This window comes from Ailuropoda melanoleuca, chromosome 1 (assembly GCF_002007445.2).
Source record: "Ailuropoda melanoleuca isolate Jingjing chromosome 1, ASM200744v2, whole genome shotgun sequence".
Lineage (NCBI taxonomy): Eukaryota > Metazoa > Chordata > Mammalia > Carnivora > Ursidae > Ailuropoda > Ailuropoda melanoleuca.
This window is the reverse complement of record NC_048218.1, coordinates 84827622-84837765: the sequence shown is the minus strand read 5'-3', so window position 1 is coordinate 84837765 and position 10144 is coordinate 84827622. Positions and strand designations below refer to the sequence as shown.

Here is a 10144-nt window from a genome sequence, read left to right as displayed (position 1 = left end):
GAAGCTTTCTTCAGGATTAATGAGTACCTGAGAAGCGAGTAGCCTGAGGCAGCACTCATTCTGTCCAGGATGCCCTGGGATAATGTGAGTGCTCTAAACAAATGTGTTTCCAGCTTAAATCATCCCCTAAAACTACCTTTTCCACTTCTATGTCACAGTCAGATTTTTTTATGGTATTCGTTGTGGGGGGAAACAAGAAAAGAAAAAAGAAGGATTGAAGTTCAAAAATGGTAAGGCATTTCTTTCTGGTGGGACAGTGGGGGTGAGTGTGAATTATATTTAGAATATTCAGCCTTAGTTTTCAGATTTACTATGAAACATAGGGGTAAGAATATTTAGTATGTTTCAGATGATGCCCATAAATTTTTCACTCTACTAAGTACAAAGTGAAAATATAATTATTATCAATAACTGTTCTAGCCATTATTACTATGGCTTTTAAAGCCTTGGCTTTACTAATGAGAAGAGAGGGAGCAAAGAGACCCTCAGTTTAGTAAGTCAGGCAACCATCAAAATATTAGCCATCATCTACTTCCTGCTTCCTCTAAGGCAGGCAATTAATGTCTCTTCCCTTGTAGGTTGAGCATTATTATCTCCCTTTTATAGGTAAAGAATCTGGGAATCAGGGAGCTTCAGTAACTTGTCCTAGGTCTTTCTAATCAGTGTAGGGGTTAGGATTCAAGCCTAGGTTCCTCTGACTTTAAGACCCAAACTCCAAATCACTATGTAGTCTGACCTCGCTGATCTGAAAGTTCTCTGTCAATCCTCTGGAAGTGATGAGATAGATTTGTCAGGGTGAGATTGCCGATAGAGAAATGGAGCTGGTGGCGGATGATCCAATGGTAGCTGTGGTAGCAAGTGGTAGAAAATCCCTATGTGCTTTTAAGAGAAACTATTATGTGCATCAGGAGTTTGAACTGGGAGAAGCTCAGAAGTGACAGGGATTTTTAACGTGGGAGTCTGCCGTGTGCCGTCCTCGGGGCTTGGTATTGCTTCCATCTCTTGATTTGCATGTGGAAGCCTCAGGCAACCACAGTTCCCAAAATACACCCCACGCTCCCACTAGCCCCACCTGAGTTCACCACGTCTGAAATTTCTTTAATAAAAGACTAATGCTTATTTTTTTTAAATGAGAGGTTTAATATGTAAACATGACTGAGAGAAGTACCGTGTCTTAAATTCATCCTGAGATGGGAAAAACTGCTATTAGCACCTTTCTTAAAGGGAAGTGCAGGAGGCTAGTTTACAGCTTGAGGAATAAAGTACTGGATTATTTAAAAAAAAAAAAAAGTCCCTTGTATTCTAAAGTAAGGAAGGGTAGTGGTAGGAAAGGGCTGTATATTTCTTTGCTGCAGGAAAACATGGAAAAGATAAAGTAGCCAGATATCTGTTTCCCTATTCTTATCTCCCTGGTCACAGAGTGGTGGCCTGGCAGTCCTTCTTCCTTAGAATGGATGTTCTGATGACAAAGAGACATGAAAGATTCTTCGGGCAACTAGTTGACTGCACTGAGCCTTTATTTCCAGGTGTGTCTTGTCCTTTTAGGGGAGTGACAGGTTATAGAGGGGTCTCAGAGCCTCCTCCAAAGACACAAAATGTGAGGAGTGCGTTCCACCTCCGAACTTCCTCTGGCCCTGTCTCTGTGTGTGAGAAACAGACCTAATCCAAGCAGTCCTTTTCTCCCAGGTGTTGGGGTTCACGTAGAACAGGAAATCAACCACAATACCTGGCTCACTACAATGAAACACAGAGGCCGCTGAGGGCAGGGAAGGTTTCGGAGAAGGGCGGAGGCCTTTGCAATGCCGAGGCCTATGTGACCATTCTGCTGTTGGAATGCCTCAGGGAGTTGCCTTCCCGAAGCTTTCCAAGCTCAAAACAGTCGCGGGTGAGCTAAGAGGTACAGGCATTGTCCCTTAGGCTATGTTTAGCAGATCTCTTAGAAACGCCCAAATTAGCATATCCTATCTTCCAGTAAACAGATCCTCCCAGTTTCAGTAAGACCCTGTGTCACCCCTGGTGTGCTCAAGGAACAGTGATAAAGGATTTGTGATTATCTTGAAGGACCAATAAAAGCAGGAGCAAAGAAGAGCAAACAGTCTTCGTCTCTGAGCATTGACCTCCTTGCCCTTTTCCTCTCTTTCACGGCGATGTCGGGAGTAATCTTTCATCCATAGGTACAGGGATTGCTGGCGATCCGGCACCCAGGGTTGTTACATTACTATTTCAACTGATGTAGTTTACCTAGAAAGACAACCCTTGGCAATATTCGAGCAAACAAAACCTTCTCTAGACAGGTCTCAAATACTAGACAATAATTATGTTTGGACTATGGTATGTTTTATAAGCCAAAACATACTCAGGTTCTAAATTAAAGTTGATATGACCTCTGCCTTTCTTTTTCCAAGGGGAGAAAATGTGAGAGGAAATTATCAATACAGCTGAGCCTGCTTCCCCTCTCTTCTTTTTCAAAGCCAGATAACCACAAACACAAGTAGAAAAATCTTCTAGTCAGGCATGAATTACCAAATTAGGAGAGTAAAGCATAGCGAACAGAGAAGAGTGAAGAAGTTATGGACATGGGTGACTAACTTTACCTACCTAAATTAGTAGTCTTGCAGAGTTTTTCAAAGCAGATTATTATCTTACTTTTTCAAGCACAATGGCCAAGATGGCAAGACAAAAGAGTGGCAACTTTTTGGGAATGAGTAAAGCCTATTTGGAAAATTGATGCTGAGGCAATAATGAGAGAAGAGGAGAGGAGAGGGGGGGAGAAAGAGAGAAAAAGAGAGTTACTAAAGACTTTAATTAAAGAGTCACTGAAATTCGTATCTTTGCTGAATTATGAACCACGTACAATCTAAGGTCAGACGCCATCCAAGCCCCACTGTCCAGATCCATCCCACCTGCCCAAGGCTGGGGTTCCCCTGGTATAAGATGAGTGTTAAAGGAGGAAGAGAAAGGAGATAAGAAAATCCGTTCTCACCATCTGGTTGTAGAATATAAAGGAAAAGCAGCACAGTGATTCTGTGCCAGCAATATCCATTTCAGCCAGCCCACTCTGTTTACACAGTTACCTAAAGAGAATTGCCCTCAGCCACAACTGCTTACTGTCCGTTCTGGATACAGTAAAAGACCTCAGGTGGAAATTCACCAACCATTTTCCCAGGGGACTCAGGGAGTAAAACTTGGTCATCTTTGCAATTGTAGATCATCACATCCCACTTAACTTTCTTGTCCAAGCTAATTGTAATTGGATCCTTCTCAACCAGAGTTATGCATTTGAACCACCAGTGAAACTTTGAAGAAAAAATGTGTATCGTCTCCTTATTCCAGATCTAAGGAATAAGAATCCTTAGGGGTAGTGGTATCTGTATATGTATTAAAAACACAAAACTCGAAGACTCTGAAACACATACCAAGTTAAGAACCATTATTCTAATTCCCTTAGTCCTTCTTTGACCAATAAAATACAAAATATCCTCTCCATCTCAGCTATTCTTTGGGATATATTGGTTTTCAATCTTGCTTTTAAAATGACACCTGGTAAGGAACATAAAACTCCAAACATCAGAAAACTGAACTACCTCCTCCCTATTCTGTTGATGCAGCCTAACATAGCATTTCTTCTCCTCTCTGCATTAGCAAAACCTTTGCAGGCCTTTACATATCTCTTTCAGTTGTTTGATCCCATGCTGCTTTATGGCATGAGGTTTTCCCAGAGAGGTCCTGCAGTGCGTTCTGCAGTAGCTTGCAGAGCTTACTGCCGAAGACCAAGCTGCCTAATGCAGCCTCCTTTCTGCTCCCCTTGTTTTACTTGCCTCATGGCTTCTGGTCTGCCACAAACTCTCGTTTCCAAGTCTGGCTGTGTCATTTATGGCTTATTCTTATATCTTTTCTGTGCCTTTGGTGAAAAATAAGGACACTGCATCACAATTCCAATCTGCTGAGATCAATTTGGATCAAGATTCCAGAGCGTTCACAGTATATTCCAAATAGATGTTATTTGCATATTGATTGGCCTCTCATAAATCTCTTGATCCATAATACTGATTAAAATGTTGAGTGTATGTTATTATCAAGCCTATTTCAGATCAATAATTGCCTAACACTTCACCTCCTTCCAAAATGGGATATCAATAAAAGAATCCACAAGGAAAAAAATAGACATCAATAACTTGGGTACTCCACAGGTCAAAATCGCAGAAACCCCTTATCCTGTATGATTCATTCCTCTCGATGTATAATGTTTCTCCTTTGTAAAAAGTCATGCTAGAAAGATTTTATAGCTCTTGAAGGAAATAGTTATGAGATACTATCATAAACCAGTTTATATCAGATCCCTGCTGAAACTATAGGTAAATAATTTATTATTGAATTAAAATAAAAATGATGCCGCAGACCTTAACATCCGCCCATCAATCCAGTCATTCAGCTAATGGGTACTTACAGAACACTGCATCAGACAGGCATTATGCTAAGCATGGAAAACAAAATGATGACCAAGACAGATCTCTTCCCTTACTCGGAAGAGCTAAGAGTCCAATAGGGGAAGAGAGACATCAAAGGAGAAATAATAAAAAATTCTGCTTTGTATATTAATGAGGAGTCCTACTGCATCATACTGCATCACTATGACACCAAACGATGAGAAGTATATACGTTGTTGAATTTCAAAATACCTGTGGATACACATTTGAGAGGAATATTGAAAAACTAGAATAGTTTTAAGAGAGCACATCCTGGATACTGAGGTGACTTGAAATAATGCTATATGAAGACTAATTAAAAGAATGGAGATGCTTAGTCTAAAGAGAGATGGACATTTTAGTCACCAGACCTCTGATGGTTGGAATGTGGCAAAGGGAGATGATCTGATTTGTCGGGTCTTAGGAAATTGAAAAAAGAACAATGAGTAGAAGCCAGAAGAGAGCCGGTTTCATCTCAAAAGAAGAAATATCTTTATATAAGGATTGTATCGGGGGGATTGGAGTGGGTTTCTCATGAAACAATGAGATTTCCAGTAGTGGACTGTGGAAGCACACTCTCTCATCTCTTACAAGGGTATTTCAAAAGATTTCAACTAAAAAATGCACAGTAGGATTAGAGGGTAAAAACCCTCCCAGACCTGAGGTCCTACAAATCATACCTTATATTCTTTAAACTATTTGATATATAGAGAATAAAACCCTGTACTCTTAAACTTGTTTAATATCCCTTAATTACAATGCCAAATTTCTATTATTTCCTTTTAATTGACTATTCAATCTTATGTTGTTATTTTATACTACAGGGATACATTTTAAATTATAAATTAAGCCCTAATAATTCATTTTTCACATGAAATTATGTGACTATTTTAAACATGTTTTAAAAATAGGAAAAGCTTAGTGATAACGTGTCTAATGAGAAGGAGGTAAAGGCTGAATTTCTTAGATTATTGCTGGGATTTAAATGCAACTGGTTTACCTTGAAAAAATAGTGAAGTTTGAAGAAAGGTCCTGTGACTTGGCAGAAGAAAACTTGAAGAAAGACATAACAAACTGTGTAAAGCTATTAAAGTGGTTAACACCACCCTGTGAAGATGACAGCCAGGCTTAGAAGATGATTAAGAAGCTGGAGAAGAATATAAAGTTCCTTAGCCAGTGTACGTCATGAGCAGTCAGGAGGTTGCTATTAATCGGGAGCTATGAATCAGGAAAGCCAGGTTAGTAAAGCAGTTGAAACGATGACTCAGCAGGTAGAAAATCTGAAGAGAGTGCATGCCAAAAAGCGTGCTGAACTAGAAGATCCAAAACAGGTTCTTTTACAAAACGAAAGGACTTTAACTTTCTTGTAGATGAGGATGACGGGCAAGTTTTTAAAAAGTTCAACTTTTCTAAACACCATGCATTTTCTCTTCAAAGAGAAAGGCTTCTTTACCCAGAAATATTGGAAATGTAGGAATGGTGTCTGCGATGGTTGTGCAGTTGGCATATTTTGGGGTCACAGCAAAGTAAACGCCATCCCTCATTACATGGGTTTACGAGCACCTATTCCTAGGCAGATGCTGAAGAAGAAAAATGTGAACTAAAAACTAAAGGAGAGTTGGAACCATCTGGAGAAGAAATAGTATAAAGGACAAAAATGTCAAGCCAAGTCTTTCTGAAAAGAGAAATAATCTATCAAAATGAGATGTCTCTTTGATTTATGACATGGTAGCGTCCTGGACAACAAGACTTCCCAGGAAGGCTACTAAGGCACTTGGGCTTTCTGTTGTATTCACTGTACAGTTCGTAGCTTCGATGAGTTTCCTCATAGGCCAATTTCCCCAAATGTCTCTGGATGCCACTCCTACACAGGACAGGTACACTTGGATGGCTCTAGAATGTATTTTGTAGACATTTCTCAGATTTTGACACAATGAGTCACCACCAGTGTGGTATGACTGTAGCACATTCTAATATGCGTATCTTTATGTTTAAAGTTTCAGTATATGAACTTTGAAAATTAGTAACTTTCAGCTGGGAAAGTATAACATGGAACCGGGGGTTCTCAGAATTGCTGCAAGATATTTTACATTTCCCTTTTTTGAGATTACTTCCCCAATTAAAATACAGTTGGATAAAAAGCCTGCCTATGATTTTTTTTTTCTGCCTCTGATCTTTTTTTTTTTTTTTAGATTTTATTTATTTGACAGAGATAGAGACAGCCAGCGAGAGAGGGAACACAAGCAGGGGGAGTGGGAGAGGAAGAAAGCAGGCTCATAGCGGACGAGCCTGATGTGGGGCTCAATCCCATAACGCCGGGATCACGCCCTGAGCCAAAGGCAGACGCTTAACCGCTGCGCCACCCAGGCGCCCCACTGCCTCTGATCTTTTAATAAGCTTTCTGAGGAAGAGATATATAAGATATATATTGTTTGTTAAAACTTATTGAAATAAAGAAGCATTCAAATCTTTTGAAAAAAGGAAAGTTCTTTTGAAACCTGTGTCAGATCTACACAAGTTAGCCCTAGATTCTTCCTTTGAGAAACCGCAAAGTCACCATCACTCAGTTTCTGAAAGTCCTGTTTAGAAATTACTTCCAACAGCCTGTAGCACATTCTATTGAATAGCTTCAGTGGTAGTAAATTATAATCCTCTGAGGTGCATGCTTGGAAATAGCCAAAAGTCATTCAAAGTAACTTCTGAGAAATAAGATTAATAAATCGTAACCATCAGATTAATCATCAGATTAATAAATATTGTTATAAGATTATAAAATATAATCAGATTAATAAATCATAACATTTTCCCAGCATAATCATTGGCACATATGAGTTTAATAAAAAAAGCGGTAATTATTGTCAATTCCTCACCGCTACTCAACTCTACACATGCTAAAAACCATTTCTCTAATAATGTATTAAATTATAATTGCACTTGAGGGCACCACAGTTATCCAGAGAGACTTCAAGTTCTTGTCATCATTCTTAACGACATGGGCTCCCATCTAAGTGAACTTGGTCCCTTGAGAATAATCAGATATTGTTGGGAAATATGAGAATATTGTGCTCACATGGTACAAAAAGAGAAACTTTAGCAGATAAATAATTTATTTTAACTTATAAAAAGCATAAGAAAAAATATTGGGGACTGAATTAATAGAAAACAATTTCACAATCTAACTTTTTAATCTTATTCCTTCTGAATATGATCTTTGAGTTCCAAAAATATCCCTCTTTACAGAAAAGGGTTCAGTTAATGCTATGTACCCTAAATTTGGAACTTCCATTCCTTTAATACTATGGGGATAAATTTTTCAAAAGAAAACTTACTACTTAAGTTTCTGACTCTCCTCAAATAAATATTAAGAATGAGTACCAGAGTTCAGAAACTTCTAATATGGAGTTGCTTTTAAAAACTTCAACTTAATCAAAACAAGTTGTTTTTTGTTTTGTGGGTTTGTTTTTTTTGTTTTTGTGGGTTTTTTTGTTTTGTTTTGTTTTGTTTTGGTCTACCTCTGACAGCAATCTGATTGCAGAACAAACCAGAATGTATATGGTTGGTCATAATTCTTGCCATAGCTTTCTTGCTGGACACCTGCAATCCTATTTCTTATAGAGTTGCTCCCATCAGGGTGTCTGGGTTAACACCCAACCTAGAATATAGTAGTTAACAGATATCTACTGAATCTATAAATGAGTAAATGGCTGTTATGGAAACATAAGGAACAGATATTTAACACAAGTTTTAAAAGGGAAAGAAGAGCTTTGGGAAGAGATTAAATAAGAGTTGAGTCTTGGATGGGTGGCTCAGTCAGTTTGGCAACTGCCTTCAGCTAGGGTCATGATCCCAGGGTCCTGGGATTAAGTGGGGAGCCTGCTTCTCCCTCTCCCCTTGCTCTTTCCTCTTGCTCATTCTCTCTTTCTCTCTCTCTCTCTCTCTCTCTGTCAAATAAAAAAAAAATCTTTGAAAAAGAAAAAAAAAGTTGAATCTTTAGTAATGAATGGAACTTTGTTGGGGAAATGTAGGATGTTGTAGAAAAAGAGCCAGGCAGAGAGAACCATCCTTAAGAGTTAAGAAACAAAGAAAAGAAAGAGTATCCTTACTGTAAGAACCTGCAAGCATTTTTCAAAGCATTAGTTGGAGATAAACCTGAAGAAGTAGGCAGGATCCAAGTTATAAATGATTTTGATGTCACATTAACAAGTTTAAACTTGACCCTGTAGGGGATGGACAGTCACTTAATATAGTAGGAAGATTTTAAGGAATGGAATAATTTGATCAAATAAATCAAATATATGCTTAGTTTTTTATGGATCACTCTGTTGATATGTGTAGGATGACTTTGAGGAGAATAGGAAATGAGACGAGTACAGGAAAATGTTCAACATATATTTGTTGAAATAATGATGGTGAAATGAGGACAATAGTGGTATTAATAATTGCTAGCATAATGTAAAGAACTTATACACCTCAACAACAAAAAAACAAATAATCCAATTTAAAAGTGTGAAGAACATGTGAACAGACATCTCTCCAAAGAGACATCCAGATGGCCAGCAGACACATGAAAAGATGCTCACCATCACTCATCATCAGGGAAATGCAAATCAAAACCACAGTGAGATATCACCTCATACCTGTCAGAATGGTTAAAATCAACAACACAAGAAACAACAAGTGTTGGTGAAGATGTGGAGAAAAAGGAACCCTCATGCACTGTTGATAGGAATGCAAACTGCTACAGCCACTAGGAAAAACAGTATGAAGATTCTTTTAAAAATTAAATATAGAATTACCACATGATTCAGTAATTCCACTACTGGGTATTTATCCAAGAATACAAAAACACTAATTCAAAAAGGCAATATGCACCTATATGTTTACTGTAGCATTATTTACAGTAGCCAAAGTACGGAAGCAACCCAAGTGGCCATTGATAGATGAATGGATAAAGAGGTAGTATATGTATGCAATGGAATATTACTCAGCCATAAAAAAGATGAAATCTTGCCATTTGAAACAACATGGCTGAATCTGGAGGGTATAATGGTAAGTGAAATAAGTCAGTCAGAGAAAGACAAATACCATATGATTTCACTCATATGTGGAATTTAAGAAACAAAACAAAGGAGCAAAAAAAAAAAGAAACAAAACAACAGACTCTGAAATATAGAGAACTGGTGGTTATCAGAGGGGAGGTGGGGGGGTGGTGAAATAGGTGAAGGGGACTGAGAGTACACATGTTGTGATGAGCACTCAGTAACGTGTAGAACTGCTGAGTCACTAAATTGTGTGCCTAAACTAATATAATGCTGAATGGTAACTATACTGAAATTAAAAAAAGATGTTTACCTAAAATTTTTTTAGGGGCGCCTGGGTGGCACAGTGGTTAAGCGTCTGCCTTCAGCTCAGGGCGTGATCCCGGCATTTTGGGATCGAGCCCCACATCAGGCTCGTCCGCTATGAGCCTTGCTTCTTTCTCTCCCACTCCCCCTGCTTGTGTTCCCTCTCTCGCTGGCTGTCTCTATCTCTGTCAAATAAATAAAAATTTAAAAAAATAAATAATTTTTTTAATTTAAAAAAGAAATCCCTAAACAAATTATGATATTAAACAATATTAAAGATTATAATTTAGTGAAAGTGTATTATGAGGTATCAAGTTTAAAACACAAATTATG

At 38.2% G+C, this 10144-nt stretch overlaps 1 pseudogene; it reads left to right on the top strand.

Annotated features, from left to right (window-relative positions):
• Window positions 1–815: 815 nt before the first annotated feature.
• On the top strand, window positions 816–6377 carry LOC100483560 (annotated as a pseudogene).
• Window positions 6378–10144: the final 3767 nt, after the last annotated feature.